This window comes from Ranitomeya imitator, chromosome 3, assembly GCF_032444005.1.
Source record: "Ranitomeya imitator isolate aRanImi1 chromosome 3, aRanImi1.pri, whole genome shotgun sequence".
NCBI classification, from domain to species: Eukaryota; Metazoa; Chordata; class Amphibia; order Anura; family Dendrobatidae; genus Ranitomeya; species Ranitomeya imitator.
In genome coordinates, this window is record NC_091284.1 from 277,688,058 (window position 1) to 277,705,657 (window position 17,600).

The window sequence follows — 17,600 nt, forward strand, 5'->3', positions numbered from 1 at the left end:
TTTTATTTTAAGTCTTTAACCACGAATATGGTGCCTACATTTCTATATACTACATGGGCTGTTACATACTGTGTGGGCTGCGTTATACACTACATGGCTGCTATGTACTACGTGGGCAGTGTTATATACTAAGTGGGCAATGTAATATACTGCGTGGGCTGCGTTATATACTACATGGCTGCTATATACTACGTGGCCAGTGTTATATACTATGTGGGCAATGTTATATACTGCGTGGGCTGTGTTATATACTGTTTGGCCTGTGTAATATACTGCATGGCCACTGTTATATACTGCATGGCCACTGTTATATACTGTGTGGCCTGTATTAACGCATCAGGTATTCAAGAATATGTCGTTGCCTGTGCTATATACTATGTGGCTGCTATATACATACATATTCTAGAATACCCGATGCGTTAGAATCGGGCCACCATCTAGTACTATTATAATAGAATTAGAATCATCCAGGTACTATACATAAAAACTGTAAATACATTTTTCTGTCTGACTTTTTTTTTCCATTACCAACCCTACAGGAGACATCAACCCAAACTACCATTACTCGATTGCCAAAGCACTAGGGCAATCAGGAAGAGCCAGGCAAAGCGCCAGAATTCTAATCTAATGTAAAATGTCACTTTTGTGACGACTGCAGGTTGGTATTTTGAGACTGGGATGGGCCCAATATCCAGGGACCTTCCCAGCCTGAATTTTGGCCAACAACTGTTTGCTTTACCTTGGCTGGTTATCAAAAATAGGGGGGGGACTCTCGAGTGTTTTTTTTTTTTATTTATTAGGATAAACAAGGCTAAACACCCTTTTGTGCTACATGAAAGGCACTAAAGGGTGCAAGTTTATTATATGTAGAGGGCATGTGAAATTATATCTACAGGACTTCTATATGGGACCATTATACTGAGCAACACTATGTGGGGCTCATTATACTATATGGGGAATTATGGGGCTCAATAGGACAAATATTACTTTGTAAGGACTGCAAAGTTTCGAGATCTGCGCTTTTGTGACTCCGCTAAATATATATTTTTTGGGTGGGGAAGGGGGGACAATTAATGTGTGACCCTGCTATGTCCACTCCTATGGGAGCAGTAATGTAGTAATCAATACTGAACACAATCTTTGGGAGCAGTGGTGCAATGTTGAAGACGTCATGGAATAAAGATGAGAGGCGTCGGAGTGGATCTGAGATGCCCATTTGACCGGACCGCAGCGGGACCGCCCCTGGGTGAGTATAATCTAACCTCTTTTTCTCCTCTTTCAGGTAACATCGGCGGCTTATCTACAGCATTACAGAATGCTGTAGATAAGCCCCTGATGACTGTGAGCTTACCTCACCATCAATTTTGGCAGTGACAGGTTCCCTTTAAGGGATATTCTTGCCACTCATCCACCAGGCGTTCTCTGACCCGTATAGATTATATATTCGGATCCAGCGGATTAGCAATGTGGGTGCATAGTGTTGAACATGGTAATAGGGGGTTTTCAGATCATAGCCTAGTAAGGGTATGTGCACACGTTCAGGTTTTTTTTGCTTTTTTTTCGCTATAAAAACGCATACATTATGCATCCTATCATTTAGAATGCATACTGCATGTTTTGTGCATATGATGCATTTTTTTCCGCGAAAAAAAAAACGCATCGCGGTAAAAAAGCAGCATGTTCATTAATTTTGCGGATTTTCTGCGTTTTTCCAGCTATTCTATGCATTTGGGGGGAAAAAAAAAAAACGCACAAAAACACGTCAAAAAACGCATGCGGATTTCTCGCAGAAATGTCCAGTTTTTGTCAACAAAATTTCTGCAAGAAATCCTGACGTGTGCACATACCCTTATACTTAAACTTAGATATGGGCAGTCAAATAATGGTATGGTATGGTAGCTAAATCCTTTCTGGTTAAAACTAATAGATTCTAATGATAGAACGGTTGACCAGTTGAACCGTTTCATTTCTACCCACCCGGAGCCTCAGAACACCAATATGTTTTGGGACACCCTTAAGGCATACTTAAGGGGATGTTTGTCCTCCACAATTTCTTATATTAAAGTGACCTCAAGGGAGGATGATGAGTGTTATGCTGTGCTATCAGGCAACACAGTGTGCAGTAATCAGCGCACATACAGTGATATGGCAATAACCCAAAAACAATAGAACAAGCTCTGAGACGTGGAATCTCTGCAGACTGCAATACCTGAACCTATCCTCACACAACTAAAAGCAGCAGTGGATTGCGCCTAACACTACCTATGCAACTCGGCACTGCCTGAGGAGCTGACTAGCCTGAAGATAGAAATATAAGCCTGACTTGCCTCAGAGAAATACCCCAAAGGAATAGGCAGCCCCCCACATATAATGACTGTTAGCAAGATGAAAAGACAAAACGTAGGAATGAAATAGATTCAGCAAAGTGAGGCCTGATATTCTAGACAGAGCGAGGATAGCAAAGAGAACTATGCAGTCTACAAAAAACCCTAAAGCAGAACCACGCAAAGGGGGGCAAAAAGACCCACCGTGCCGAACTAACGGCACGGCGGTGCACCCTTTGCGTCTCAGAGCTTCCAGCAAAAGAGAATAGCACAGCTGGACAGAAAAACGGAAACAAAAACAAAGTAACACTTATCTAGCATCGATGGAATGCACTACCTAGGTTAATACGATTAATCCCCAATCCCCACAGTTTTAAGCGTGCCCTAAAAACTCATTTGTTCAGACTGGCCTACCGCCTCAATGCATTAACCTAACGATCCCTGTGTGGCCTATTTATAATAAAAAAAAAAAAAGGTTCCTCGCATCATGTTCTCATACACTTTATGCAGTATTAGCCCTCTGTGTCTGTACTGCTACATACTTAGGCAGGTAACTGGTTCATGCAGCTTTACATGAACACCTGAGCCTTACACTATAGCTGGTCCGAATAACTAAAGCAATTGTTACCATCCACCTCTCGTGTCTCCCCTTTTCCCCATAGTTTGTAAGCTTGCGAGCAGGGCCCTCACTCCTCCTGGTATCTGTTTTGAACTGTATTTCTGTTATGCTGTAATGTCTATTGTCTGTACAAGTCCCCTCTATAATTTGTAAAGCGCTGCGGAATATGTTGGCGCTATATAAATAAAATTATTATTATTATTATTATTATTATTATTATTATTATTATCTAGCAGAGCAGCAGGCCACAGGAAAGATGCAGAAGCTCAGATCCAACACTGGAACATTGACAAGGAGCAAGGAAGACAGACTCAGGTGGAGTTAAATAGCAAGGCAGCCAACGAGCTCACCAAAACACCTGAGGGAGGAAGCCCAGAGGCTGCAATACCACTTGTGACCACAGGAGTGAATTCAGCCACAGAATTCACAACAGTACCCCCCCCTTGAGGAGGGGTCACTGAACCCTCACCAGAACCCCCAGGCCGACCAGGATGAGCCACATGAAAGGCACGAACAAGATCTGGGGCATGGACATCAGAGGCAAAAACCCAGGAATTATCCTCCTGAGCATAACCCTTCCATTTGACCAGATACTGGAGTTTCCGTCTAGAGACACGAGAATCCAAAATTTTCTCCACAATATACTCCAATTCCCCCTCCACCAAAACAGGGGCAGGAGGCTCCACAGATGGAACCATAGGTGCCACGTATCTTCTCAACAACGACCTATGGAATACATTATGTATGGAAAAGGAGTCTGGGAGGGTCAGACGAAAAGACACCGGATTGAGAATCTCAGAAATCCTATACGGACCAATAAAACGAGGTTTAAATTTAGGAGAGGAAACCTTCATAGGAATATGACGAGAAGATAACCAAACCAGATCCCCAACACGAAGTCGGGGACCCACACGGCGTCTACGATTAGCGAAAAGCTGAGCCTTCTCCTGGGACAAGGTCAAATTGTCCACTACCTGAGTCCAGATCTGCTGCAACCTGTCCAGCACAGAATCCACACCAGGACAGTCCGAAGACTCAACCTGTCCTGAAGAGAAACGAGGATGGAACCCAGAATTGCAGAAAAATGGAGAGGCCAAGGTAGCCGAGCTGGCCCGATTATTAAGGGCGAACTCAGCCAACGGCAAAAATGACACCCAATCATCCTGGTCAGCAGAAACAAAACATCTCAGATATGTTTCCAAGGTCTGATTGGTTCGTTCGGTCTGGCCATTAGTCTGAGGATGGAAGTCCGAGGAAAAAGATAGGTCAATGCCCATCCTACCACAAAAGGCTCGCCAGAACCTCGAGACAAACTGGGAACCTCTGTCAGAAACAATATTCTCAGGAATGCCATGCAAACGAACCACATGCTGGAAGAACAAAGGCACCAAATCAGAGGAGGAAGGCAATTTAACCAAGGGCACCAGATGGACCATTTTAGAAAAGCGATCACAGACCACCCAAATGACCGACATCTTTTGAGAAACGGGAAGGTCAGAAATGAAATCCATCGAAATATGTGTCCAAGGCCTCTTCGGGACCGGCAAGGGTAAAAGCAACCCACTGGCACGTGAACAGCAGGGCTTAGCCCTAGCACAAATCCCACAGGACTGCACAAAAGCACGCACATCCCGTGACAGAGATGGCCACCAGAAGGATCTAGCCACTAACTCTCTGGTACCAAAGATTCCTGGATGACCAGCCAGCACCGAACAATGAAGTTCAGAGATAACTTTACTAGTCCACCTATCAGGGACGAACAGTTTCTCGGCCGGACAACGATCAGGTTTATTAGCCTGAAATTTCTACAACACTCTCCGCAAATCAGGAGAGATGGCAGACACAATGACTCCTTCCTTGAGGATACTCGCCGGCTCAGATAACCCCGGAGAGTCGGGCACAAAACTCCTAGACAGAGCATCCGCCTTCACATTTTTAGAGCCCGGAAGGTACGAAATCACAAAATCAAAACGAGCAAAAAATAACGACCAACGGGCCTGTCTAGGATTCAAGCGCTTGGCAGACTCGAGATAAGTCAAGTTCTTATGATCAGTCAATACCACCACGCGATGCTTAGCTCCCTCAAGCCAATGACGCCACTCCTCGAATGCCCACTTCATAGCCAGCAACTCTCGGTTGCCCACATCATAATTACGCTCAGCAGCAGAAAATTTCCTGGAAAAGAAAGCACATGGTTTCAACACTGAGCAACCAGAACCTCTCTGTGACAAAACCGCCCCTGCTCCAATCTCAGAAGCATCAACCTCGACCTGGAACGGAAGAGAAAAATCTGGTTGACACAACACAGGGGCACAGCAAAAACGACGCTTCAACTCCTGAAAAGCTTCCACGGCAGCAGAAGACCAATTAACCAAATCAGCACCCTTCTTGGTCAAATCGGTCAATGGTCTGGCAATGCTAGAAAAATTACAGATGAAGCGACGATAAAAATTAGTAAAGCCCAGGAATTTCTGCAGACTTTTCAGAGATGTCGGCTGAGTCCAATCCTGGATGGCCTGGACCTTAACCGGATCCATCTCGATAGTAGAAGGGGAAAAGATGAACCCCAAAAATGAAACTTTCTGCACACCGAAGAGACACTTTGATCCCTTCACGAACAAGGAATTAGCACGCAGTACCTGGAAAACCATTCTGACTTGCTTCACATGAGACTCCCAATCATCAGAGAAGATCAAAATGTCATCCAAGTAAACAATCAGGAATTTATCCAGATACTCACGGAAAATGTCATGCATAAAAGACTGAAAAACAGATGGAGCATTGGCAAGTCCGAACGGCATCACCAGATACTCAAAACGACCCTCGGGCGTATTAAATGCCGTTTTCCATTCATCTCCCTGCCTGATTCTCACCAGATTATACGCACCACGAAGATCAATCTTAGTAAACCAACTAGCCCCCTTAATCCGAGCAAACAAGTCAGATATCAATGGCAAGGGATACTGAAATTTAACAGTGATCTTATTAAGAAGGCGGTAATCAATACACGGTCTTAGCGAACCATCCTTTTTGGCTACAAAAAAGAACCCTGCTCCCAATGGTGATGACGATGGGCGAATATGTCCCTTCTCCAGGGATTCTTTCACATAACTGCGCATAGCGGTGTGTTCAGGCACGGACAAATTAAATAAACGACCCTTAGGGAATTTACTACCAGGAATCAAATTGATAGCACAATCACAATTCCTATGCGGAGGTAGGGCATCAGACTTGGGCTCTTCAAATACATCCTGAAAGTCAGACAAGAACTCTGGGATGTCAGAAGGAATGGATGACGAAATAGACAAAAATGGAACATCACCATGTACTCCCTGACAACCCCAGCTAGTTACCGACATAGAGTTCCAATCTAATACTGGATTATGGGTTTGTAGCCATGGCAACCCCAACACGACCACATCATGCAGATTATGCAGTACCAGAAAGCGAATAACTTCCTGATGTGCAGGAGCCATGCACATGGTCAGCTGGGCCCAGTACTGAGGCTTATTCTTGGCCAAAGGTGTAGCATCAATTCCTCTCAACGGAATAGGACACCGCAAAGGCTCCAAGAAAAATCCACAACGTTTAGCATAATCCAAATCCATCAGATTCAGGGCAGCGCCTGAATCCACAAACGCCATGACAGAATACGATGACAAAGAGCATATCAAGGTAATGGACAGAAGGAATTTGGACTGTACAGTACCAATGACGGCAGAGCTATCGAACCGCCTAGTGCGCTTAGGACAATTAGAAATAGCATGAGTGGAATCACCACAGTAGAAACACAGCCTGTTCAGACGTCTGTGTTCTTGCCGTTCAACTTTAGTCATAGTCCTGTCGCACTGCATAGGCTCAGGTTTACTCTCAGACAATACCGCCAGATGGTGCACAGATTTACGCTCGCGCAAGCGACGACCGATCTGAATGGCCAAGGACATAGACTCATTCAAACCAGCAGGCATAGGAAATCCCACCATGACATCCTTAAGAGCTTCAGAGAGACCCTTTCTGAACCAAGCCGCCAGTGCAGATTCATTCCACAGAGTGAGTACTGACCACTTCCTAAATTTCTGACAATATACTTCTACATCATCCTGACCCTGGCATAAAGCCAGCAAATTTTTCTCAGCCTGATCCACTGAATTAGGCTCATCGTAAAGCAATCCAAGCGCCTGGAAAAACGCATCAACATTACTCAATGCAGGGTCTCCTGGCGCAAGAGAAAACGCCCAGTCCTGTGGGTCGCCGCGCAAAAAAGAAATAATAATCAAAACCTGTTGAATAGGATTACCAGAAGAATGAGGTTTCAAGGCCAGAAATAGCTTACAATTATTTTTGAAGCTCAGGAACTTAGTTCTGTCACCAAAAAACAAATCAGGAATAGGAATTCTTGGTTCTAGCATAGATTTCTGATCAATTGTATCTTGAATCTTTTGTACATTTATAACGAGATCATCCATTGAGGAGCACAGAGCCTGAATATCCATGTCCACAGCTGTGTCCTGAAGCACTCTAATGTCTAGGGGGAAAAAAAAAAAAAAAAAAAAAAAAAAAAACTGAAGACAGAGCTGAGGAAAAAAAAATGATGTCAGGACTTCTTTTTTCCCTCTATTGAGAATCATTGGTTTGGCTCCTTGTACTGTTATGCTGTGCTATCAGGCAACACAGTGTGCAGTAATCAGCGCACATACAGTGATATGGCAATAACCCAAAAACAATAGAACAAGCTCTGAGACGTGGAATCTCTGCAGACTGCAATACCTGAACCTATCCTCACACAACTAAAAGCAGCAGTGGATTGCGCCTAACACTACCTATGCAACTCGGCACTGCCTGAGGAGCTGACTAGCCTGAAGATAGAAATATAAGCCTGACTTGCCTCAGAGAAATACCCCAAAGGAATAGGCAGCCCCCCACATATAATGACTGTTAGCAAGATGAAAAGACAAAACGTAGGAATGAAATAGATTCAGCAAAGTGAGGCCCGATATTCTAGACAGAGCGAGGATAGCAAAGAGAACTATGCAGTCTACAAAAAACCCTAAAGCAGAACCACGCAAAGGGGGGCAAAAAGACCCACCGTGCCGAACTAACGGCACGGCGGTGCACCCTTTGCGTCTCAGAGCTTCCAGCAAAAGAGAATAGCACAGCTGGACAGAAAAAACGGAAACAAAAACAAAGTAACACTTATCTAAGCAGAGCAGCAGGCCACAGGAAAGATGCAGAAGCTCAGATCCAACACTGGAACATTGACAAGGAGCAAGGAAGACAGACTCAGGTGGAGTTAAATAGCAAGGCAGCCAACGAGCTCACCAAAACACCTGAGGGAGGAAGCCCAGAGGCTGCAATACCACTTGTGACCACAGGAGTGAATTCAGCCACAGAATTCACAACAGATGAGGTGGCGCAACGGCTGAAAGACTCGGAGGCTGCATATATATCTAACCAGACTAATGGCAATAGAGTCGAGTGGCTAGCTTCTCAGAGGTTATATACTCAGCATGCAGATACTAAATCTAAACGCAAATTATTCTTTACTCGTCAATGCTATTTTGAACTGGGAAACCAAGCAAGTAAATTTCTGGCCTACTTGGTGCGCCAGCATAATACATCTAACACAATATTGCAAATTCGTGCTCCGAACGACTTATAAGGCTATGTGCACACGTAGGTTCGGGTCCCTGCGGGTTCTCCCGCAGCGGATTTGATAAATCTGCAGGGCAAAACCGCTGCGGTTATCCCTGCAGATTTATCACGTTTTGTCTTGCGGTTTCCGCTGCGGGTTTTACTCCTGCACTGGTATGCAGCATCAATAGTAATGTTAAAAATAAAAAAAATAAATGGTTAGACTGTGGAAAAATAATTATTTCCCAGCGCTGTTGAATCATCCATCCACCGACTTTTGGATCTCACACGGGGTCTTTTCAACAGCCAATCTACACGACCAAGGGACCTTCATGTCCTTTGAACAATTACAATTTAAATACGATATCCTGAGACCTCAATTCTTTCGTTACTTACAGTTAAGATCCGCCCTTCAATTACATATGAGAAGTAAAGATGCAGGTCGAGCTATTTCGTCTTTACCTTTGATAGGGATTCTTAAGGTACCGTTACACTAAACGATTTACCAACGATCACGACCAGCGATACGACCTGGCCGTGATCGTTGGTAAGTCGTTGTGTGGTCGCTGGGGAGCTGTTACACAGACAGCTCTCTCCAGCGACCAACGATCCGGGGAAAGACTTCAGCATCGTTGAAACTGTCTTCAACGATGCCGAAGTCCCCGGGTAACCAGGGTAAACATTGTGTTACTAAGCGCAGGGCCGGCGTCCACAGGGTTAAAACTGCTTTTGGCAGGAGCGCTGCTAATGCACGCGCTGCTGCCGAGAAGCTTCCCTGCACTGTGTCAGTGCCGGCCGTAAAGCAGAGCACAGCGGCCGGCACTGACAGTCAGTGCAGGGAAGCTCCCGGCCGGAGCGCGTGCATTAGCAGCGCTCCTGCCGAAAGCAGTTTTAACCCTGTGGACGACGGCGGGGGACATGACAGACATCAGAATGTGAGTGTGTAGTGTTTTTTTTTTTTTTTTTTTACTTTTACAATGGTAACCAGGGTAAATATCGGGTTACTAAGCGCGGCCCTGCACTTAGTAACCCGATGTTTACCCTGGTTACAGGTGAACACATCGCTAGATCGGCGTCACACACGCCGATCCAGCGATGACAGCGGGTGATCAGCGACCAAAAAAAGGTCCTGATCATTCCCCACGACCAATGATCTCCCAGCAGGGGCCTGATCGTTGGTCGCTGTCACACCTAACGAGATCGTTAGCGGGATCGTTGCTACGTCACAAAAAGCATGACGTTGCAACGATATCCTTAACGATATCGTTATGTGTGAAGGTACCTTTAATTCGCAAGGTCCTCAGGGCCTTATCTCATCTTTATATACCTATCTACTGTCAGTGGGAGTCGAATCTACTATAAGATCTATTAAGGGGAAATGGGAGGGACTTCTCTCTGATGTGCAAGAAGAAGAAGAATGGGAAGATATTTTGGAATCTCCAACTAGAGTATCCCCATCAATCAATAATAGGATGCCCCAGCTATAATATATACAGGTCCTTCTCAAAAAATTAGCATATAGTGTTAAATTTCATTATTTACCATAATGTAATGATTACAATTAAACTTTCATATATTATTGATTCATTATCCACCAACTGAAATTTGTCAGGTCTTTTATTGTTTTAATACTGATGATTTTGGCATACAACTCCTGATAACCCAAAAAACCTGTCTCAATAAATTAGCATATTTCACCCATCCAATCAAATAAAAGTGTTTTTTAATAACAAACAAAAAAACCATCAAATAATAATGTTCAGTTATGCACTCAATACTTGGTCGGGAATCCTTTGGCAGAAATGACTGCTTCAATGCGGCGTGGCATGGAGGCAATCAGCCTGTGACACTGCTGAGATGTTATGGAGGCCCAGGATGCTTCAATAGCGGCCTTAAGCTCATCCAGAGTGTTGGGTCTTGCATCTCTCAACTTTCTCTTCACAATATCCGACAGATTCTCTATGGGGTTCAGGTCAGGAGAGTTGGCAGGCCAATTGAGCACAGTAATACCATGGTCAGTAAACCATTTACCAGTGGTTTTGGCACTGTGAGCAGGTGCCAGGTCGTGCTGAAAAATGAAATCTTCTCACCATAAAGCATTTCAGCTGCATTGACCCTGCCCTTGATGAAACACAGTGGACCAACACCAGCAGCTGACATGGCACCCCACACCATCACTGACTGTGGGTACTTGACACTGGACTTCAGGCATTTTGGCATTTCCTTCTCCCCAGTCTTCCTCCAGACTCTGGCACCTTGATTTCCGAATGACATGCAAAATTTGCTTTCATCAGAAAAAAGTACTTGGGACCACTTAGCAACAGTCCAGTGCTGCTTCTCTGTAGCCCAGGTCAGGCGCTTCTGCCGCTGTTTATGGTTCAAAAGTGGCTTTACCTGGGGAATGCGGCACCTGTAGCCCATTTCCTGCACACGCCTGTGCACGGTGGCTCTGGATGTTTCCACACCAGACTCAGTCCACTGCTTCCTCAGGTTCCCCAAGGTCTGGAATCGGTCCTTCTCCACAATCTTCCTCAGGGTCCGGTCTCCTCTTCTCGTTGTACAGCGTTTTCTGCCACATTGTTTCCTTCCAACAGACTTACCATTGAGGTGCCTTGAAACAGCACTCTGGGAACAGCCTATTTGTTGAGAAATTTCTTTCTGGGTCTTACCCTCTTGCTTGAGGGTGTCAATGATGGCCTTCTTGACATCTGTCAGGTCGCTAGTCTTACCCATGATGGGGGTTTTGAGTAATGAACCAGGCAGGGAGTTTATATAAGCCTCAGGTATCTTTTGCATGTGTTTAGAGTTAATTAGTTGATTCAGAAGATTAGGGTAATAGGTCGTTTAGAGAACCTTTTCTTGATATGCTAATTTATTGAGACAGGTTTTTTGGGTTATCAGGAGTTGTATGCCAAAATCATCAGTATTAAAACAATAAAAGACCTGACAAATTTCAGTTGGTGGATAATGAATCTATAATATATGAAAGTTTAATTGTAATCATTACATTATGGTAAATAATGAAATTTAACACTATATGCTAATTTTTTGAGAAGGACCTGTACATACATGACACAGACACAACTTTTCAAAATGGGTCGATTCCAATCATCAGCATGTCTGAGATGTCACTCATTAGATGCAGATTTTATTCATATGATATGCAAGTGCCTTATTATTCTTCATTATTGGAGGGAAGTGACGTCACTTATTGACATCCCTGCTGTCAATCCCTGTCCCTCTTGAACCACTGACGTGCTTGTTTGGAGTATGGGATGAGGAGATTTGGGATCATTACCTTGAGATTTTTCTACGCGAGACTCTTTCTGGCACGCAAGGTATTGACACTACGGTGGATGGGTGGCTCATGCCCATCTCTTAGAGCTTGGATCGAATTGGTAAATTCGGTTATTCCATATGAACGTACATTGTACCAAAATAGAGGGTGTCCGGGCAAGTTTGAAAAAAATCTGGGGCAGATGGAACTCTTCCAACCTTACTCTATAGAACCATGATTGGATGTCGGGGCAGGGCGTTGGGTTTCTTGTTTTGAGGACATCACATGAAGGAAGGTATAATGCTAAATTTTCTTTTAAGCGGCGAACTAATAGTTGTTGTAATCGTCGTTATAATTTAAGATTTATGGTTCCATGTTTCTACCTGTATAATTTAGTGATATTGGTAGTTCGATATACACAATTTGCTATTCTTGAAATATTGCATATAATAAATAATATTTTGGTTAAGAATTTTGCATTTTATTAGAAACTTAACAATGCACATCATTATCTGTACTTCATGTTGTACTTGACAATGACGAATGCAAATGTGTATGTTGTATGGTTTATTCTACGGTTAGTAAACAAATTTAAAAAAAACATTTAGATGAATACAAGTTGATGAATTGAAAAGATGATGGAATAAACTTAAAACCACAACCCTTTTTCACAGCCTTCCTCGGGTGTCTGCTGTAGTTGTCCTCATTGCTTTGCGAGCTTTATTCAAGGTAGGAAACGTCCAGAAATAGACACGTCTTAAGAAGGGTTTCTAAGAATGTAAAACAAATTTTCACAGAAGTGATCATTCCCCTGCGGCTCCAGCACCAATGCTCCAGCGGTCTACAGCAGTCTTGGCACTTAGGCTAGGTTCATATTGCGTTAGTGCAATCCGTTTATCGCCTAGCGCTAGCAGATTGCGCTAACGCAATGTTGTTTTATGGGGTCGCGTTAAACGTCCCCGCTCTAGCAGATCTCCGATCTGCGAGAGCGGGAAACGGACCTCGGGCGCGCCGCGGACGCTGCAAGCAGCGTCCGCGGCGCGCCACAAAACACCGGCACATCGCCAGCACGTGCCGAAAATGGCACGCGCTAGTGATGCGCGTCCCCATTGCTGTTAATGAGCGTGCTAACGCACGCGTTGCACGGCGTTAATTTCGCCGTGCAACGCTGTCCGTTAGCACGGTCACATTAATAGGATTGTGGCTCTAATTAAGATTTTCTTTTTTTTTTTTTATCATATTTTTGATTCACCAACAGGATTATTTTCCCATGTAGTTTGGGAGCGCTCAGCACCTGGACCCTTTACCTTCTATTTGAGCCTCCCTACAGCACACCAGGTCGGCTCCAGCATATAGATACACGGAGTGGTGCCTGATCTGCACAACTTCAGCAGGTGAGATACATTACTGGCCATCACACTATGCTACTTTCTCTCCCTATTTGCCACTGTGCAAGTCTATTAAAGGGAACCTGTCACCCCCCAAAATCGAAGGTGAGCTAAGCCCACCAGCGTCAGTGGCTTATCTACAGCATTCTGTAAAGCTGTAGATAAGCCCCCGATGTATCCTGAAAGATGAGAAAAACAGGTTAGATTATACTCACCTGGGCGGGCGGTCCGATGCGATGTGAGTCGCGGTCCAGGTCCGCACGTGCTGGGCCTCTCTGACCTTTCCCGGCGCCTGTGCACTGCAGCACTTTGCTCTGCCCTCAACAGGGCAGACAAAGTACGCCTGCACCGGAGCGTGAAGAGAAGAAGAGGACGTCATGCCATGAAGATAGGAGGCTCCGGACCGGACCGCGATGCCCATCGGACCAGACCGCAGCGGGACCGCCCCTGGGTGAGTATAATCTAACCTCTTTTTCCCATCTTTCAGGATACATCAGGGGCTTATCTACAACATTACAGAATGCTGTAGATAAGCCCCTGATGCCGGTGGGCTTAGCTCACCTTGGATTTTGGGGGTGACAGGTTCCCTTTAAAGCTGTGATTTGGCTGGAAAAAAACTGCATATAGGTTGCATGGGAAAAAAAAGAAGAAAAAATAACATTCCAGTTTTTTTGTACCAACTTAGGCTTCAGAGAGTAAACGTGTTTAGTTTGAAGATTCTATATAGAGCAGTATTAAAACAGAGGTTATTGAGAATGTTTTTGTGCACAGTCCCAGTCAGAGGTTGCCCAGAATGGCTGCAGGGGGCCCCAATTTGATTAGACAGCCTTGTTCCTCCTAGTCCTTGACTTGGACAGGGGACATCTGCTAGGAGACAGAGGCTGCCATAAGCCATTCTAGCCAGCGGCAGGAGACATGATTGGAGAGGGCGAGACTTTTCGTTACGGGGGGCAGTCCATGCTTGGGTGCTGTCAGGCGGATTAGGAAACACATTTTTATACTGAGGTATAGTCCTAACTGAATGAATATAGGGCCACATTAGCTGCCAGTGTCTCCACTATCTGTACCCCGTATTGGTGAATGCATTTGCCATTCCCCTGGTCACTTAAGAACGTCAGCTATAAGAATGGAGCTACTGGCATATGCAGTCATTGCATGTGGTAAAGACATGAGCTAGAACAGATCCATCTATACTGCCTAGCCGCAAGCCCCCAGGAGAGCAGTGAGGAGGAGGGGCTGACTAGACATACATTCAGTAAATTGGGTGTTTTTGAAGACGACCTCACTGTCCCCTCCTTCTGACAAATCCAACATCAAGAGAAAGTCAGATCGGCAGCAGTCCCGGCTTCCCGTTTATGATCAATACGTCTGAAGGAGACACTGAAGCCGATGCTGATTGGGAGCAGGACTAACGTGAGCCCCGGGAACCCGGATGCCAACAGCGGAGCGACGTCAGCACAGGAGGAGAGTATAAGCCTATGTTCACAAGTTGCAGTTTTGCTGCAAATTTTAAGCTGTGTTTTACAGTCCCAGAAAAAGCTATGCGATTTCTGAATTCTCATACACCCACACCTTCTACTGACTAAGGGTATGTGCACACGTCCGGATTTTTAGCGTTTTTTTTTGCGGAATTTCGCCATAAAAATGCTATAAATCCGGTAAAAAAACGCTAACATTATGCATCCTATCTTTTAGAATGCATTCCGCATTGTTTGTGCATATGTTAGCGTTTTTTTTCCGCAAAAAAAAACGCATACCGCAAAAAATCCGGACATGCTCTATCTTTTTCCGGATTTTCTGCGGATTTCCTTTCAAAAAGGACATTCCGGAAAATTTACAAAAAAAAAAAACGCTAAAAATCCGCAAATTCCGCGAGAAATCCGCACGAAAAAAGCACGCGGATTTCTGGCAGAATTCTCAGGATTTTGTCAGGAAAAAATACTGACGTGTGCACATACCCTAAATTGAAAAACTGATGCATTTTTGAAAACTACACAATGTCACTTCGTTCAGTGTTTTTGCAGCGTTTTTTCACCCATAGAAAGCAGTGAAGTGCAAAAACCTCAGGAAGCTGCATCATGGTTTTTTATGCACTAAACGTTATCAATATGCACAAAAAAACCTCAGGAAAACCTGCTTTGTAAGCAAATTTTTTTTACGGCCAAGAGTAGGTTTTGCCTGCAGAAAAAGGGCAACAAAAACAACGTGTCAACATAACCAAAGTATTTTTATTTTAACTTGTCCAGACATAAGGGAATAAGAAAGGGTTGTCTTAGTAGTGGATTATCCCTTTAATATATTGTGGCCTAAAAATCAATTTTTCAATTAGATTTCACAAAAACTTATGCAAGGTTTGGATTTGATAGGCTTTTTGCTTCCCCTGCACATTCAAATGTGATTTAGTTTGTGGTTATAAATCAGTAGAGGAAATCTGAAAAATCAGCAGATAACAGGAGTTATGGAGACAGTTGAGCAAAACAAATGCACCCTCATCAGTGGCCACATTAGTGCCCTGCCGCAGCTGGATCAGAGCAATGCCAGCTTCTCCTTCTGATTGCACCCTCATCAGTGGCCACATTAGTGCCCTGCTGCAGCCAGACCAGAGCAATGCCAGCTTCTCCTTCTGATTGCACCCTCATCAGTGGCCACATTAGTGCCCTGCTGCAGCCGGACCAGAGCAATGCCAGCTTCTCCTTCTGACTGCACCCTCATCAGTGGCCACACAGGTACCCTGCTGCAGCCGGACCAGAGCAATGCCAGCTTCCTGTAATTGCCGGCTTCCCCTTCTGACTGCACCCTCATCAGTGGCCACATTAGTGCCCTGCTGCAGCCGGACCAGAGCAATGCCAGCTTCTCCTTCTGACTGCACCCTCATCAGTGGCCACATTAGTGCCCTGCTGCAGCCGGACCAGAGCAATGCCAGCTTCCTCTTCTAATTAGTGGGCCCCACATTACCAGATCCTGCAATCACTTTGCTCATCTCTAGTTAGATAGCGCTGACTGGAAGATTCTCAGTTGCCTCATTCTGCAGTTACCAATACACCAACACAGAGGCTACAGGAGGCAAACTGGGCAACATTTTGAATGATGGCCACTTCCCCTCCCCCCAAAAAAAGAATGCCCCCGATAGGCATCTAAAGCCATTGATAACAATGACAGCGGGTATCATTAGCGTTCAGGTATCCTCACCAGCTCTTCCCCTCATCGCACCAGAGGCAGTGATGACAGCTCATCTTATGCTCAACTGCGCCCTGTGATCGCCTGCAGCGGACAGAACGGCCCGTCACCTGCCAACTCTACTCCAGGCAATCAGAAGGGCTTCACAGAGAATTCCAGAGCAGTCTGCTGGAGGATGTGACATTAAGGGGCGCCCCACATCTGCACATCACCTGCTTAATAACTTCAGTGACAGAGAAAAAAAACTAATCAGCGGCCGCTCCCCTCCTGCAGCTTTGGCATTCCAGTAATGTCAGAGCCCTGGTTCCATCAGGCCTTGTGACCACTGCAGCCAATCAGCGAGCACTGCTCAGCTGCATCCCTTAGCATTTCCTAACAGAATACTGACGAGCGATTGGCTGCAGCGGTCACACGAGCTGCAGGGTATAGGGGCGCTGACATCACTAGAGAGGGGGGAGTAGCCAAGGTGTTGCATTTCCATGGCACTGAAGCCATTAGGCAAGGAGTGCCCAGCAGTGGAGGACCCCTTTAAGGTGGAACAACCTCATTAACCTCGTCCAATAGGCATGCACATGACGGGGCAGTAACAGCGCCATCCACTGCTGCGGTCACCGTGTAGCCGCCAGCACAGCCTGTGCCCGTCCACTGCCGCCTACCTTGGCTTCTGTGCCAACCAGGACAATGCTGAGTGCCGCTTTCCGCTACAGCGTACGTACGCCGGAAGCAGCGGTGCTACAGGCAACTCCGAAACACGCTTTCCTGCTGCGCTCAGTGCCGCCCACCTCACACTTACAGCCAATTAGCGGCCTTCAAAAGGAGCACCAATAGCGTTCTTCTGGTATTTACTACATCATGCCCGCAAATGAGACGAGCATTTGGATTGGCTAGTGGGCTTCCTTTTAGCGAATAAACTTTTTCGGCATATTACGTTGTTTCCGTCAGTCTCATTATCAAGTATCAATCGATTTACGGAATTAGCGTTAAACTGCGCGCTACACATCATTAGTGACATACGGAAACAGCGTAACACCGAGCTACACATCATTAGTGAGATACGGAAACAGCGCACCTCGAGCTACGCACAATTAGTTAATTACGGAAACAGCGTAATACTACAAGCTACGTATCCGTGGGTTACGGAAACAGCGTAACACCGAGCTCTACATCATCAGTGTGAGACTGGA

At 45.2% G+C, this 17,600-nt stretch overlaps 1 protein-coding gene across 1 annotated transcript in view; it reads right to left on the reverse strand.

The window, feature by feature from the left end:
* Positions 1 to 17,203, reverse strand: part of LOC138669762 (choline/ethanolaminephosphotransferase 1) — a 118,288-nt gene extending 101,085 nt beyond the window's left edge. The window contains exon 1 of the mRNA XM_069756490.1: positions 17,073 to 17,203. The gene's annotated coding sequence lies outside the window, so the exon portion shown is untranslated. The remainder of the gene's footprint in view (positions 1 to 17,072) is intronic.
* Between the last annotated feature and the right edge of the window lie 397 nt (positions 17,204 to 17,600).